Source organism: Rattus rattus, chromosome 10 (assembly GCF_011064425.1).
Source record: "Rattus rattus isolate New Zealand chromosome 10, Rrattus_CSIRO_v1, whole genome shotgun sequence".
Taxonomy (NCBI): domain Eukaryota; kingdom Metazoa; phylum Chordata; class Mammalia; order Rodentia; family Muridae; genus Rattus; species Rattus rattus.
Window position 1 is genome coordinate 25546473 of NC_046163.1, and position 18883 is coordinate 25565355.

Here is an 18883-nt window from a genome sequence, read left to right on the forward strand (position 1 = left end):
CTCAGCAAGCACAGACAGTGGGCTAGGTCAGCTTGATTTGCATGCGTGCACCAGGGTCAGCAATGAAGAATTCTGGCAAACAGCTGGGAGACCCTCCCCTATCTCATAGCACATTCAGAAACAGGACTTTCCTCTTGGTGGGGTCCCTTCACCATGAACATTGGCCAGTTTCCCTCTCCTTGGCATTGACACCCCAACTTCGGATGGTCTCCGAAGTCTTCCTAGGACTGAGTCTGTGGTGCTGAGTCTGCATCCCACATGGATGGTATTCGTTTCTCCTTCTCTTGTCCTCTACAGTCTACGGTGGCCAGCAAGTGCTGTGCTTGGCCGGGGTGTCTGCGTGTGGCGTTGATTGGCTTCAGGTTTTGGATCCCATTGAGTGGGCAAGGTAGGAGGCATGGGTTGAATGAGTTTGGAATGCAAGTTGAAAGAAGGGAGAGGCTGTTTCTGTGGTCTCACGTGGATTTAGGGAGGATCAGGACTTGGTGAGTTAGCATGACCCTAAAATTCTAGGGGCTTTGTGTTGGGACAGTGGGTGATAGTTTGGGAAGTTTGAGAGCGGAAAAGGGAGCAGCCTGCGGCTAGCCAGTGCTTAGCCAGAGCTCGCATTGCACAGCACACGTCTGGTCCTTAAGGAACCCCACGGAACTTGACAGGCACCCTCCCTTGAGTGCCTGATGAGTGAGTTTGGAGTTCAACAGGAACATTGAATGGAGGAAGCGGACCCACAAGGGGAGAAGCAGGTTTCTATCTGCCCCTCCACCCCTCTTACCTAGAACCTGAGACACTTCCTGTTCGCCATCCTCAGAGCCTAATGAGACTAGTCCTATAGAGTGGTCATTCTGCCTGCTCCTCACTTACACAGAGGAAGGGATCCCCCGGTGACCGATACCTTCTGCTTAGATCTGGGTCTCCTTGGTAGTATTTCTGTTCCAGAGGGGTATAAATGGCCCCGTGGATTTCAGTTTGCTCTCCCCAACCTCCACATCCTACAGAAGGGGTTGCAGATTCTGGTCTTTTTCTGCCTTGTTAATGATCTCTTGTTTTTAATTTGTCATTGTTGTTTGTTGTTTTGGTTTTTTTTTTTTCCCCTCCATCAGTGGGGGGCTAAGTTGTTCCCCCAGCCTGCCAAATTTTGATCCTCCCCTGTTTTGACCAAATCCTAGGGGAAAGAAACCCTAGCATGCCAAAAATAATGTGCTAAACATAAGGAGATTCGTGATGGTTCCTAAGAGCCAGGCAACCTGCGAGTGGTGAGCTGGGACAGCTTGTAGGGGCTGCTTTCGTTGGAACTGTCTCCAGGACACCGTGGGAAAGCAGGGCATGTCTTGCAGGCAGCTAGCTTTAAGGTGCATGCCTACCAAGACAGTCTCCTCTCTAGCAGCCAGGCTGGAGGGGTACATGTAGCACCCCGATCCCAGGGTAAGTGACCCCTTCGGAGGAAACTTAATAGCTTTCCTATAGTCTAGCTTTTTGGACACCTACCAGACTGTGCCTTGAGAGTTGTAGGACCAACAGGCTAAGATGGGGTGGTTTACACATAGAGGGCAGGGGGAGCTTTGTCTCCGTGAGGGGTATGGGGACAAGGCAGGAGGACCACACTTGTACCTTATGTCCTGGACAGTAAACTGATGGTGTTGGTAGCAATCAGAAGTCTAAGTAAGCCAGCTGACTTCTAAGCCCAAAGGATACCCCCTTGCTTACCTTAGACAGCCCAACTTTGGGAATAGCTTTAAAAGGGAAATTAATACTGAGACAGTGAAGTCCCCTTAAGCCGACAAGCCCTCCATAGGTACACACTGCACACAGGCTTTCTCAGTGCAGACTCCAAGTGGTTGTGAACAGCTGCAGCGTGCTTATCTGTCTGTACGGAATAGGGTAGGAAGCCCCAGGAGGCGCTAAACTTCCTTATACCGCGTGGCTTTCGATGATTCTGGATTCCTGACGGCACAAAGGAGTCCTTGAGGCAGAACGAAAGTGCTACTCTGCTTTTAACCGTGTCAGGGCTATGAGACCGTTCTTGGCTCTGGTTTTAAGAAGCCATCAACACACACACACACACACACACACACACACACACACACACACACACACACACACACACACACACACACTTGATGGAGCTGCAGTAACGTTCCTTTGCCTGCAGCCCTTGGGGGGAAAAGTGCTCACTGACTTACAGTAGCCACTCAATTTCAACAGGTGCCTATCTTTGACAAAAAAAAAAAAAAAAAAAAAAAAAAAAACATTAAAATGTCTCTTAATTTTTCATTGGCTGTCATTCTTTTGCTGATCATCTTGTATGTCCCCAGCAAGTCACCAGGCCATCGAATTATCTCCATGTCGTTGTTCATTATCCTTCTGCCGTGTACCTCAGATCTATCAGTTATGATCTCTTGTCTTGGATTTTTTTTTTCTTTCTTTCTTTTGTTAAATTTGCTTTAAGAGGCGATGCCATATCAAGTCAACATTGTTCTCTCGGGTGTACTCTATAACAGGTGTGGGTGGGGTTTATCGTTTGGGATACTAGGAAAGGCTAAAGTAGCAGGATCGGTGTGAATAAGAAAGAAAAGGTCTTTAGGAAACTGGGGAAGCACATTGTATTGACCATACAATGCTGATGACGACGTAACAAGTTAAGTGTCAAGTGATCTTTAAAAAAAAAAAAACAGCAACAACCATAACTTGTTCTGACTAGTTTGGAGTCGATTTGAAGATGGATTGGAAGAGGTTTTGAATGCAATTAGGTAATGCTATTTGGACAATAAACTCACCTTGACCTACAAAAAAAAAAAAAAAAAAAAAAAAAAAAAAAAAAAAAAAAGATTATGATGATAAAATCAACTTGACCATATAGAGAAACAAGCAAATAGACCTAATCCTTTTTCAAATATAATAATTTATTTCAAATGTTTTAAACATATATCAAAATATTTAAAAGAATATTAATTATTACATATATATGTAAAATGTGTGCTCTTATTAGCGTGTAGGAGGATATAAACTAAGGATTTTCTGTCCAATTGAATTTTCAGTTTCATTTATGTGCCACTTTTGCTCCATTAGCTGATCCTGTACACTTGGTGATTTTAAATTTAGCTACAAAGTCCTATTACCTATCTCTGAAACCATTATGACAGATGGAGAGCCAGAGAAAAAAAGCACCAGACCAAATTCATGACCTATGAAGTTGTCAAAAAAGAATCATACCTCTACTGCAGGCTTTTCTTACTCTGGATTGATTAGAACTGCTGGGTTCTCCACACACCTATGCTCACTTGATTTTTTGACAAAGGAGCCAAAACCATCCAATGGAAAAAAGATAGCATTTTCAGCAAATGGTGCTGGTTCCAACTGAGGTCAACATGTAGAAGAATGCAGATCGATCCATGCTTATCACCCTGTACAAAGCTTAAGTCCAAGTGGATCAAGGACTCCACATCAAACCAGACACACCAAACTAATAGAAGAAAACTAGGAAGCATCTGAACACATGGGCACTGGAAAAATTTCCTGAACAAAACACCAATGGCTTATGCTCTAAGATCAAGAATCATAAATGGGATCTCATAAAACTGCAAAGCTTCTGTAAGGGCAAAGGACACTGTGGTTAGGGACAAACGGCAAACCAACAGATTGGGAAAGATCTTTACCAATCCTACAACAGATAGAGGCCTTATATCCAAAATATACAAAGAACTCAAAAGTTAGACAAGAGGGAGACAAATAACCCTATTAAAAAAATGGGGTTCAGAGCTAAACAAAGAATTCACAGCTGAGGAATGCCGAATGGCTGAGAAACACCTAAAGAAATGTTCAACATCTTTAGTCATCAGGGAAATGCAAATCAAAACAACCCTGAGATTTCACCTCACACCAGTGAGAATGGCTAAGATCAAAAACTCAGGTGACAGCAAATGCTGGCAAGGATTCGGAGAAAGAGGAACACTCCTCCATTGTTGGTGGGGTTGCAGACTGGTACAACCATTCTGGAAATCAGTCTGGAGGTTCCTCAGAAAATTGGACATTGAACTGCCTGAGGATCCAGCTATACCTCTCTTGGGCATATACCCAAAAGATGCCCCAACATATAAAAAAGACACGTGCTCCACTATGTTCATCACAGCCTTATTTATAATAGCCAGAAGTTGGAAAGAACCCAGATGCCCTTCAACAGAGGAATGGATACAGAAAATGTGGTACATCTACACAATGGAATATTACTCAGCTATCAAAAAACAACGATTTTATGAAATTGAGGCAAATGGTTGAACTGGAAAATATCATCCTGAGTGAGCTAACCCAATCACAGAAAGACATACATGGTATGCACTCACTGATAAGTGGCTATTAGCCCAAATGCTTGAATTACCCTAGATGCCTAGAACAAATGAAACTCAAGAGGGATGATCAAAATGTGAATGCTTCACTCCTTCTTTAAAAGGGGAACATGAATACCCTTGGCAGGGAAGAGAGAGGCAAAGATTAAAACAGAGACTGAAGGAACACCCATTCAGAGCCTGCCCCACATGTGGCCCATACATATACAGCCACCCAATTAGACAAGATGGATGAAGCAAAGAAGTGCAGACCGACAGGAGCCGGATGTAGATCGATCCTGAGAGACACAGCCAGAATACAGCAAATACAGAGGCGAATGCCAGCAGCAAACCACTGAACTGAGAACGGGACCCCGCTGAAGGAATCAGAGAAAGAACTGAAGAGCTTGAAGGGGCTTGAGACCCATATGTACAACAATGCCAAGCAACCAGAGCTTCCAGGACTAAGCCACTCACCTAAAGACTATACATGGACTGACCCTGGACTCTGACTTCATAGGTAGCAATGAATATCCTAGTAAGAGCACCAGCGGAAGGGAAGCCCTGGGTCCCTGCTAAGACTGAACCCCCAGTGAACTAGACTGTTGGGGGAGGGCGGCAATGGGGAGGGTGGGGGAGGAACACCCACAAGGAAGGGGGGGAGGAAGGATGTTTGCCCGAAACCGAAAGGGAATAACACTAAAATGTATATAAGAAATACTCAAGTTAATAAAAAAAAAAAAAAGAACCTGGGTTCTAACTTGAGAATATCTATATTACTGATGACACCCTGAACTATCTCTAGTTTTCTTAATATCCTTTTGTTACCTCTTGTATCTAACCTAAAATTTGACTGTTATGCAAAACATTTGAATGGACATTAAGCAGATTATGGCTTCCATCATTCCAGAAAAAAAAAAAAAAATGCCATCAGATAAACATGAAAAAAATTGTTAACAGACTGCAGTCTATATAAAATGTGACTAGTTACTTTTAATTATCACATCAATGTGTAAATGTGTTGATTTATTACAATCTTTTGGTACTGACAACAAAAATTTCTGTAACCACTTCTAGGACCAACATGTCAATTGATACAACCTGAATCCATAGGCATTGGTCATGTTCATTCTTATAAGAATAAGAATAAACAGTCTCTCTGTACCTGGGAGTAAGAGCTATCACTTACCTTCATGAAATTGTTGGTGGAAGTAAGGCTTCTGATGCCCAAACCAAAATACAACTTAGCTGCCGAGCATCTAGTGTGGGCTCTAAGAATCTCCAAATCATTTGCAAGTGATTCAGACAAGCAGAAACCTGATTGCCTTAATTGTGTTATTTAAAAATAATTTCAGTGTTACTTTTGCAACCATAAGACATGGTACTTTCATGAAATATTTTTCATTTATTTTCTTGGCATTAATTTTCCTTAAAACTTAAGTAAAACTAGTAATAATTATACAAAAAAAATCATAAATGGTCTTTTCCTTTCCTTATGCTGAGTGTTTTAAATATGCCAATTTTGTGTAAGAACTCTCAACAGAAAGCTCCATTTTTTAATCTCACATCTCACAAACAGACTAGAAAAATGATAAAATGACACCTTTTAGTTTCTCTGCCAATATATATTTGGTAATCTGTTATATTTTGTAGATCTCAAAAAAAAAAAAAAAAAAAGGAACACTGTACACAGTACAAAGCTAATGTCCCAAGTAGCCAGTGGGGGAAAAAAAATCCACATTATCAGAATTCCTATTAGCAGACACCCTGTAGCTTCCCATTAGGACAATACTGCAATTCAACTCAATTCATTTTAAAAACAATTGGATTTTAATAGAGCCTCTAATGGCAAAGCGTCAAGGAGGGTGATTATAGGACTTGGTATCGTAGTATGCCTTCAGTCAAAATTTGAAAGAAAACTGTTATGATAAATACAATTACAGTCAATTCAAAAACCCAAATATTATGATTTATTTTTATATTTAAAAACTATGTATTTTTTACATTACTTAGAAGTAATAATAAAATTAAGATGTTTAACTCCTCCAGAATCATAATATATTAATTATACCATAAAGATTCATAATGTTTTTGTAATGGAATCAACTACATTTTATTATTTTTCTTTCTTTATGATATAAATTTTGAAAAACCATGATCAATACCTGTAGAATGCATGTTGAGGACCAGCTGGGTTTCTGCATCTTTTGATTCCTCCGTCATGGTTGCTGGAATGATGAAGTCAAGTCTGGAACAGATGGGTCTGGAGGGGCCGGATCTGCCTGGGAGTGAGTTTTAGGGGGCAGGGGGAAAGCCTTCTCCAAGGAAGCCTTTCTTCTAGGGTTTTAATATTACATATTTTTTACACTATACTCAATGTTACATCTCTCCTAGACAATCTTCAGTGAAACCTCTGGTGCACTAAGTTTATTCAGTGTAGCATTTTTGTGCACTCAGGGTACTCAAGGGCTATATATGAACCTTAGAGAGTAGGAAGGAGTTTTCTGGGTAAATGTAAAATTGAGTGGAGTTTAAAGTACTACGAATGTCTCATTTGTATGAAGGGGCATTTATTCCAGGAATCTCATGTCCTTGCTGGAGGCAGAGATCTTATCAGAAAAGAGGAAGTTGAGTTTCTATTGTAGTTTGGTCACTCCTCAGTTGGAAGACTTGAGGGCAGGCTTCCAGAGCAGAGAAGAAGCCCTGCTAAGAAGAGGGAGTCCTTCATTTTGCATTGAGCTCAGAGGTGCTATCCAGACATAGTAGACTACAACTTTATTAGTGATGTGCCACAAAACAATTCATCATGACTTTACTGAGAATTGGACCATTAATGACATGATATTCAGGAGAAGCAAATTACACACATTATACATGCTGCTGCATAAGACAACAAATACTTAATACAGAGCAAATTAAAAAAAAAAAAAAACTTCTTTAATTGACTCTGGAGAAAGAGACCATTTAGATCGTAAAGCACAAAAAGAAAAAAAAAATCCACAGATTTAAAGGATTCATAAAGCAGAGAATGTTGTAAATAAAATTGTTAAAAAAAATATGGTTGGCATATGAAAATTGGAATAGCAGTTAATATCCTAATCATATAAAGTCTTCTGTGCATAAAAAATGAATCTCATTATTATTAAATTCATGTTTAATTAAACAAAGCAGTATAGCTCTTTCTCTCTCTCTCTGTTTCTCTCTCTCTCTCTCTCTCACACACACACACACAAACACACACACACACACACACACGTGCACTCATGCACACACTCATGCATGCACACATACACAGGCACACTATATACATGCAAATGAAAGCATTTAGTCTTCTTTAGAGAATATCAGCTAAGACAAGATTGCGATGTAGAAACTGTCCTAGGATGATGCAAATAGCAACATAGATGGATATTCTATGTTTGAATAATAGTGTTTTGCTGTTTTTCTGTAACTACCACAGTTTAGTACATACTTTTGCACAGATTTGAATATACTTTCTTGGTTATTACATTTTTTTGAGTGAATATATTTTTATTCTTTGATTACTTCATATGTGTAAAGACATACACACATACACACAAAATATATATCCTAACAAAAGATAATGAGGGCATGATTTACAATCACCAAAACATAAAAAATATCAGCCAAGATACTTGTCCTGAAGACAGTAAATATGGATCATAATTCCTCTGGGTTCTCCCGATCTGCTGTTGCACTTCAGTGGCATTTCTTCATATACAGAGGACATACTGTGATGTCTCCAGTCATTGCATGACAACATATGCATATGTATGCATGTGTGAATATGTGTGTTTGTGTTTGTATGCACATGGGTATATCTAAATGTTCTTGTTTTATAAAGATACTGAACATGTTGCATTGTTGCACATACATCTTCAGTAAAGTGTCATCTGAAGTAAATTCATCTACAAGTGTCTCCCATGTAATATCAATTTCATGCTTCTAGGAAGTAGGACATCAGAATGTAGGTTCGGATGGAAGTATCAACTTACCACTAAGAGATATTCATATTTGCAATAAACAGAGAGAAACACATATTTATACATGTGCACACATGCACTCTACAATTTTCATATTTTAAGTATTTTCCCATAAAACCCCATTGATCCACTTTTCACTCCATTGTGGTCAGAACTGTTTTTCATTCTTTCAACAGAAAACTAGGAAGTTGAAGGGTATGAGGAAGTAACTTTGTCATTCTTACAATCTAGTGAGTGGCAGAAATCTTATTTCACACTTAAACTCTACGTGTTAAAATTCCATTTGTATCTGTAAATAAAGGTTTTGTAGAGAGAAGGTAATCCAGTGAAAAGGAAAGAATGGGGTGAATTTCATTTCAAGGCTATAGAAAATACAAGATTGTCACATCATAAGAATATTTGTAAAACTATGTTTTTAAACTAATTTTCCATTTGCATTACTGCTTTTAGTTAAAGATTTATATTTCAGTCATCTGGAATAGCATGTCTATCAAACTTTTTCCTGGTATTGAAATGTATTTTTATTTCATTTTTCTCTTGTAACACGTAATGCTTATCAGTGAACTCATCTGCACTTTTCCTATTTTCAAGGCCAATCACGAGTTTCTTTCATTGTTATTCAGACTCACTTCCATTTAGATTCTATTCTCGCAGTTGTAGACTGACCATACTAAACAAATGTCACACATTCTCATATGGTGACACGTGAAGAACTAGTTATCACCAAATCTTTCTGCTTTGGAGAAGATATAAAAAGGGGAGGAAAGGATTTAGTTTTCTTTTCAATAATTCTTTTCTTGTGAAACTGAATCTTTGTGAGCTGATTCTACACTGGAATTTAAGCATCACTAAAAATATTATTAGGGAAATTGAATGAATATCATTCCTATGGATCTGGAAAGAAATTGGTAAGCTGATGTGACAGCTAGGCAGACCTCTCTTTGCATATCTAATATCCATGAAGTAAGTTATCCTAACTTGTTTGTTTCTTTTCATGTCTGCTGTTTGAACACAAATTAGAAAAACAAACAAAAAAATTCCCCATGTATTTGGCAGAAGTGTTCCTGCTTATAGTGGATTGAATAGAACTGATCTTCTTATGGTCAAATATTTCACTGTTTAGTCATTAGCGAGTGGCAGTCCTTGAGACACCTTAGAGGTAAGAACTTGTTGACTAGGTGTGGCCTATTAGGAAGTGTGTCATCAAGTGGATTGGCTTTGAGGCTCTAGGGCCCAGTCTCCCTATCCCCTCCCCTTCCTCCCTTCATGCATCCCCTCCTTCCCCTTTCTTCTCCCTCTCCTCTCCCTCCCTCCCTCCCTCTCCTCTCCCTGTCCCCTCCCTCCTCCCCCTCCTCCCTCCCCCCCTGTCCCTCTCCCTCTCCCTCTCCCTCCCTCCCTGTCCCTCTCCCCCCCTCCCTCCTCCTCCCTCTCCCTCCCTTTGCAGTCTGCTGATCCAAATGTAGAACTTTCAGTTATCACTCCAACACCGTATCTACCTGTCTGATGTCATGCTTCAGTGTAAATTCCACACAAAAAATTTAAGAAATATGGCTGCCAATCAAAACTATTTATGCTAATTTAATTTACTTTCCTAGCTTATTAATTTTTAGTTTTTTAATCTGTGTTGAAGATTTTAAGTCGTTATTTCAGCTTGTCTGTTTTATTGAATTCTATTGACTCTCCCTGGCAACCATATAATAGTTCTAAACCTGAGTGGAATGCTTTAATATGGTATGGTGATCACAAAGATTCAATTGACTCATATAGATACAGTACAAGTAGAGGTACAGAGTTTGAGCATTTCAGACAATGAACTTTGATGACATTCAAATCCCCCGTCCCAAATACTTCTCATAACACCCTCAATGCTCTACTCTCCCAACTTGGTATTCTCTCTTTCTTCTCTTGCCCCCTCTCTCTCTCTACTTCTTCTTCTCTTTATCTCATCATGCCCAGCTGGTGTTGGCCAGCTACTTTTAAAGTGCTTACCATTATAGGGGCTATCACTATAATATTACTCTGGAAATACAGAGTTAACATTCATCTGTTTTCTATGGACAAGGAATAATTTTAAAAACAAAATTAAATATATTAATTATATATAATTATAGTTTTCAGTGTGACATGTTCATGCGTGAATTTAATATATTTTGTCCTATCTGACCTCCCTCTTGGCCTTTTTGTGCTCCCCATACAGCCTTGCTAATCCCCTAGCTTTATCTATCCCCTACTCTACCTAACTAGACTCGATTTTGCATCATGTTTTATTTGTTCATTTGACTTTGTTGACTTTACAAAAATGGTGATTTCCAGACATTTTTTGAACCCGCAGCTGTTGTGACAGTATGCACAAGACCAGGAAATCCATATAAATCCCAGCATGAGCAGGATCTGAGGCAGATTGCATCACCCTTAATTGAAGAGCTTTTGGCATTTGATAGTTGCTGAAAAAGGCAGACTCAGATTTTATTATTATTATTGTTGTTCGGTTGTTAATGGTTTGACCATATTCCAGAGTAGGCACATTATACTAGAGTAGCTGGCCAACACTAACTGGGCATGATGGGAAAATAAGGTGGATAGGAATGGAGGAACAGAGTGAGGGAGAGAGGGAGGGAAATATGGAGGGAGAGAGGGAAGGAGAGAATATCAATTTAGGATGTTAGAAAGTTAAGGGTGTTATGAGAGGAGATGGAGAAGAGGCTTTGAATGTTATCAAAGTTCATTGTCTGAAATTCTCATGAACTATTATTTGGAAATCACAAAATGTTATTTAGAAATTTAGAATATTATAAAGCAGTGGATATTCTGGATATCATTTGGTAACACTAACATCTGAAATTTTGTAATTGTTCTTAGTTGCACACATGAGCTGCCTTTCTTGAAGTTCATCTGACTTACTGTCATATTTCTTACAGTTTTACAAGAGGCTACTATGTACATAACTTAAAGTTGTTATGTACTTCCTTAAAGTCATAACTAAGACTTATTGTTTTTAATGGCTTTATAGAAAGGGTGCATAATATTTTTTCATTAGCTTTTTTTCAATAAAGTGAACTTTTAACAACATAAAAGATTTTTTGTCTATTCAGTTTTACCACTACCAAGAACTCAGTGCATTAATTATAAACATTCCTGTTCAAAATGTGCACTGGTATAAAACTTCAAACAGTGTTGATACATATAAAAATTAGGTGCATTTTTAAAGAAATGCATAAGGGGGCTGGAGAGCTGATGCAGTAGTTCAGAGTGCTTAATGATCTTGCAGACACTGGTTTGGGATAACAATATCCACACTGGGCAGCTCACAAATTCCTGTAATTTTAGCTCCTAGAGATCTGGTGCACATACTTCAACATAATACAGATAAAAGAAAGAATAAGATCTGTTAAATTAAAAAAATGAAAGAAATACATGAATAGTGTGAGTAGTCATTTAATACTAAGTATTATGTCTATAATAGGCAATTCAAAAACTAAAAACAGTCATACGTTATGAGAATTTATTTTTTGAGGAAAAATATTTTGGTATGTAGTTTCATAATAAATGCATTAAATTATAATTAAAGTAAACACTGAACAGCAGATATAAAATTTCCAAAAGAGTATAGGAGAGATGTGCAGCAACTTCAGAAAACACGGAAGTTTTCTCTAATTAATTTGAGTGGAAAGTGACTATTTCAAATTAACAAATAGCTAACTGTGGCTCAAGATGTGGGACAATCATATAGAATCTTCCACACCAGAAGACTAAACAAGTTGTATATGATTAGAAGACAAAGATTAAATTTATGTTCCAACAAGAGGCCACTATTTAGACAGGGAATTTGCAAAAGAAATTACGGAGATACGCATTTGCTTTCAGAAAGAGATTAAAACCCTTTAAAATCCTTTACCTTGGAATATTTGCAATGATTATATATATATATATATATATGTATATATATATATGTATATATATATACATATATGCGTGTGTGTGTGTATGTGTGTGTGTGTGTGTGTGTGTGTGTGTGTGTGCGTGTATGTGTAGAAAAAGAGAGTGTCAGTTGCTCAGTCTGGCAAGCAGATGGCAGGTTGAATGCAGCAGAGAAGCGTTTGAAATGAAATTGCACTCACCTCTGTGGGGTTCTGGTTTAAACTACATGACAGAGAGAAATGAAAAATGTGGGAAGAAAATTGGAGATATTTCATGGCATATCAGCAACTATGAATGATGGAGATGTCATACATTTTGTACTGCTTTCCCAGCTTGAAAAACTATAATGAATCAGGTCACTTTATGAAAAAAATAAAATAAAAGTAAATGTTACAGATAAGTGAATGAGGAAGAGGAATGGTCAATGTTGTTTTGTGAAATTTCCATTTAATTGTATAATATTTTAATTTGGCTATTAGGTAAATGGGTGAATGAGAAAATAATAGAAATATTACAAATACATGTGTATATGGCAGGTATGATAAGAACATGCTTTGATGAATATAACTGGTCAAGGTTGACTCTAGGAAAAGTTAGTCTAACATCCAACCTTGAGTAATTTTAACAGGTTATGAATATAAGGAGACTTGGTCAAAAAAGAAGGAAAAATCTAGAAACATAGGCCAAAAAAAAAATTTAAAACACCAAGGAAGAAAATACATTTATTCCATATGCATGTTATTTCAAATATGATTTATATAACATTAACATGTCTTGAATTTGAGGGTACACACACACAGAGTGATATTATTGTACATCTTGTATATAGCTATCAGATAGAAAAATAGAGTTTAATTAGAAAGATAAATTAAAGATAGTTGGATGGTAGAAAATAGAGACAGACATTTAAAACTTACATTTTAAATGAGCCCTTGTGATTATGAGCAAAGAATCTAAAGATTTAAAGATTAGCATAACATTGAAACCATAAAATCTTAATAGAAAATTGCTGTCTGATTTATTCTGGGTTTGAAAATATATGTTACCAGTTAAAATGGAAAAGGAATTATTTCCCCCTTTGCAAACACACCAAATACCCTATTAATAGAGAAATAGATGAAAAAGTGAACTAAATAAATTTTATTTTTCTTGAGTAGCAGAGAAGAGCAATGCACAAGGATTTGACATTGAACTTTGATAAGTAGTACCCGTTGGATATTCAGAGTTTTATAACATGAATTGATAACCTTCCCCAGTTTCCAAATATAAAATCAAGCAACAATAACAACATAGGAGTCTTATGAGATTATCACTGGGCTTGATATGTCATCATCAGTCAGCAAAACCTCTGAAAGGACCGTTGTTTGACAATCTGATTCCTAAAATACTCTTTTGCTTGAACCAACACTTCTAAGTAGAACAGACAATGGGCCAGCACATAAACCACTATACCTGCATTAATTTCTCATTCCCAAGGTTCCCTATAAATTGTAATTGCAACAATTCTCCTCCAACCTTGTAGACTCTCTGTTCCCTCAGGAAAAGGACTGTCCTTCTCTGTGTGCTCTAATAACCATGACTCATCTGTTGAGGTCAGACCTTTGAGGTCTATTTCATGATGTTTGTTTCTATATTAGCCGCATCTAGATATTTACTTTTTATACTTTACATTTTTTATATTAGGAATAAAAGACATTTGAGAAAGGTAATAATTCAATTATTTTCTTGCTTCATTTGTATACTTCCTAAGTAGAAACATGCCTACATTTCTTAACTAAGTGAATATATTTTAGCATGGGATAAAAGAATTATATGGTATAATATTAGGATTGTATATAATATTATAATATTAAATGCCAAGATGAAGTAAAACAGAATTTCAGAGAAAATTATCACTATGTTTGTAAGGTCGTAATTCAGTACAGGGCACTAGAACTGAGTGTTCCTTGAGGCCACTGTAAGAGAGTGAAGAGAAATCAGTGAACAAAACCACGCCTTGTGCAGAAAAAAGATACTTTATTGGTTAACATACTGCTATCCTGCCTCATAAAATAGAGAGCAGCTACCTGACTAGGTGAGTACGTAGGATTCATAGGGCTAGTGACAGCTGTAGGACAGATTATTTCCTATTAGAATACTTTCTTCTCCTTTCCTGAGTAGAACAGGATGTTCAGGCCTTGCACCCTGGAGGGGTTCTATGTCTGTCTACAAGTAAGGGATCTCAGAGTCAACAATGAGGGAAAACATGGGGAATGCCACCAAGCCATCTGCATCTGCTCTGGGACTTAGCATTTCTTTCCTGGAGTTCTCTTGATACCTGAGAAATCAGAAACTCTTACACTTGAATTTGTTTAACTTAGTTTCAATATATAGTCTTTTGTAAGCTTTCTTAAATAAAAGCTTAAAGAGAAATTATTAGTATTTAAAAGAAAAACGAAGTCAGCTAAGATGTTAATAGCAGATTCTCAAAAGAGAAAAATGCTGAACAGAAGGGGAGAAAGCCATGCCATCTGAATTAATGCAACAAAGAGGTCAGCTACATGGTGTCAGGAATTGAAATGTTAGAGAGGAAAACTAGAGAAAAGTAAGGAAACCTAATATACCTTACCCGAAAAGATATTTTTAGATTCTTGGCCAGCAACTTAGAGGGAAAAAAGTATAGAAAAGGGAAAAAGATATATCTGAGTCAATGCATGTCTCCCTCATAAAAGCTCATAGGGAGTTCCTGAGATGACATGAATTTAGAAAACTAAACTATGCTATCTCATTATAGAGAATATTATTCTATCTATCTCTTTTCCTTTGATGAAGATAAATAGACACTTTTAGGGGTACCCCTGCTTGATGAGAGTCTTCCCTTGAGTGAATGGTTGATCTGACTGACTAGATTAACTCTTTTATAGTTCAGGTAGCTTGCAATGTTAGTTTTTTACACAGGTCAGACAAGCATCTTCTGCACGGAAATGCTCCCCACGAGTCTGTTATATATTCAGAGAGAGGCGCTTGTTAGGAAGCTTGCCAGTAGCTGTGAAGCTGCATGCAGAAGTGGCCTGAATTAACCTTTGCTAACTAAGTGAAATAGAAACTCAGAGAGGCATGGGGTTGTTATGTTGACATTTGCAAAGTCTTGTGAAATTTTCCTTCATTACAGGTTCCTAAAAGGGGAGAAGGGCATACAAAATAACCCATGTCATGAACAGTTGTATGTGCTGAATTGGGATAGGTGGAGGTGATTTGGAGATGAAAGGAACCTGAGACCAACATCGACAAGGGCAGAATTATTCTGTAATCAGAACAACTGAAGTACACCAGTTTTTGTATAAGAACGAGTAAGCACATGTGAAATATATTTCTTAGGACTTTTTTATGGAAGAAAAGAAAACTTAAAGAATGGAAGATTTCATCTACAGTTTCCCTGCAGGCTCCTCATGGCAGATAACAGCAGAAGTAGTTATGTTAATCTTAAAAGAAACATGCCTCTCTTAGTCAGGGTTCCTATTCCTGCACAAACATCATGACCAAGAAGCAAGTTGGGGAGGAAAGGAAAAGAAAATCTTACACTTCCACATTGCTGTTCATCACCAAAGGAAGTCAGGCAGGTCAGGAAGGAGGAGCTGATACAGAGGACATGGAGGGCTTGCTTAGCTTGCTTTCTTATAGAACCCAAGACTACCAGCCCAGGGATGGCACCACCCACAATGGGCTGGGTCTTACCCCCTTGATCACTAGTTGAGAAAATGCCTTACAGTTGGGTCTCATGGAGGCATTTCCTCAACTGATTCTGCTTTCTCTGTGATAACTTCCATTTGTGTCAAGTTGGCACATACAACCAACAATTACAATTGAATACTTGTCAACTTGGCACACAAACACTTCACTATCAAGCTTCAACCATTACTTTCTTATTCATCCCCAAGGTCTAAATAACTTTAAGAGTCAAATATTCTTACATATTAAAATTTCAATCCCTTTAAAATATCCAATCTCTTTTAAAATTCAAAGCCTTTGTACAATTCAAAGTTTAATCACAGCTAATTCTTCTGCCCCAGTTAACCAAAACTACAGAAACTTCACAATCAAAACTGCAACAGCCCAGAAAGAGTCTTTATTCTCCCCTCTGAAATTTCATAAGCCAGGCCTCCATTTTCTTCACTGATCTCAACATTATCTTCCAGGCTCCTACAGAACATTTCACAGAGCCCGTAATATTCCAATGGCTCCTCTAGCTCAAAGTTCCAAAGCCCCTCCACAATCTTCTCCAAAACATGGTCAGGTTGTGACAGGAATACCCCACTCCTGGTACCAATTTGTCTTAGTCAGCATTTCTATTCCAGTACAAACATCATGACCAAGAAGCAAGTTGGGGAGGAAAGAGTTTATTCAGCTTACACTTTCCGTGTTGCTGTTCATCATCAAAATGAATTTAGGACTGGAACTCAAGCAGGTCAGGAAGCAGGAGCTGATGCAGAGGTTACAGAGGGTTTGCTTAGCTTGTTTTCTTATAGATCCCTAGACCACCTAGACTACCAGCCCAGGGACAGCACCACCCACAATGAATTGAGTCCTCCCCAGTTGATCACTAGTTGAGAAAATACCTTATAGCTGAGTCTCATGGAGGCATTTCCTCAACTTCAGTGTATAAAGTTGATACATAAAACAGCCAGTACAGTGCTAGATTCTAATAGCTAACAAAATTATTAGTCAAGTCAATCTGTCTGTCTGGATTTCTCAAGCTATCCGAGGCTTTTAGTCATTACCTCTTTAGTAAGACTCACAAAAGAAAAGCAGAGTCATTGAAAGAATTCCCTAATATTATGCAATGACATATTTTCTCTGGTTTCTAAACCCAGATCATTAATCTAAAAACCATCATAATAATGAGGAAAGCTGGGAAATATGATAGAGCCTCAAAGAATTTGCTGCAAAAATGCTCACTTTCAATTGCATTTGCACATTTATACATCTCTATTGTACAAATTATAAGTTTTATGTTAAATTTAAAATACAAGTAACAGGGGACTGGATAGATGGCTCAGTGGTTAAGAGCACTGATTGATCTTTCAGAGGTCCTGAGTTCCAGATGGCACCCTCTTCTGGTGTGTCTGAAGAGAGCACATCATACTCACATAAAATAAATAAATAAATCTTAAATAATAAAAATAAATATAAAACATATAGAAGTTAATGAATGTGCTTTGGAATCTTACTTAGCAATAGAGAAATTACCATGATAAAAATTTTCATAAAACCTAAACTTCAAGGTAAGTTTATCCAGGATATTTTCTTAGGGCAAGATAATTTGAAATTAGAAGATGTAAATTCTTTTTTGTTTACCCATTTATGTTGGGAAGAAAAAAATCTAGAGACAATTATATATTTGCAAAAATACTGCTACATGTATAAGAATGTACAATAATAGAGTGACTCTTAATGCATAAACCAAAGGATAATGAATATGAGAATTCAAGTAACTAAACAATAGATCTTTAAATTGTGTGAAGGAAAAAACTGCCAAAACATGAATTATGACAGGCAAATCCAAAGCTGTAGTTTTATAATGAAATATTCTTTTCTCAGTTGCTAATGAAATATATGAAAGCAAACAGTACCACTAACAATTTATTTCAGGTATTTAATACTTACACCAACCACCAAATCTAAACACATGGAACATTCATAAAAGTAGGCCTATGTGATGCCATAAAATGAACAATATCTAAGAAGATATGTAATGTGATTTAATATAAGAATAAAGATGACTTATTTTCTGAAATGTCTAAAAATTATTCAAATTCTCAAAGTCATTATATACATATCAAAAATAAAAAAATATAAGTACATTAACAAACATGAAATATTTTATTAAGCGAAAAGAAATCATTGTGTTCTCACCTTTGCAAAAAGTAAATAAAGATAGGTGATAGATGGTAGAAAATAATGATAGCTAAATGATAGATAAACAGATAGATAGATAAATAGATTCATAGATAGTTAGATAGTTAGAGCCCAAAGTTGATGGGGAGACAGATGGGTGTAGATTTCAGATGACTTTTCTTGATATATATATATATATGTTCAGAGTTTTTATGGCCAGTATAAAAGACAGTGTTAAGTGCTTTTCTTCAAAAGCCATATCCATCGCTATCTATCTAATGTAAATATTTCTAATGAGGTTTTTCAAAAATAAAGTACTAATCACATGATCATTAATTAAAATGAACTGTCTATATTATTGTAGTACATTTCTTAGACATATAAAAAGGAAGCTAACAGTCAGAGAGATGTCTGTCAGAAGACATAAAAAGAGATGTCAAATGTAAAATACATAATTAGGAGATACGAAATGAGGGCCAAAGGGCTACAATCATAGCCATTAGAGACAAAGGGATCTCTCTGTATGAGAGGCAGAAATGAAAGAGACAAACACCTCATCTTAAGTGTCATAACTGCAACAAAATGAATTCTAAACATACAGTATGACAGTAGGCTGTCAATTCAGACCAAACTATACTACACGTTTGAGCCACAGAACTCTAAAAATGATTTAAGCTGTTAAGCTTTAAAGGAAGTAATAATGGAGCTGCCAGAAGAATGATACATGAAACTGAAAACATATTTTTAAATGTGAGGTAATAGAGCATT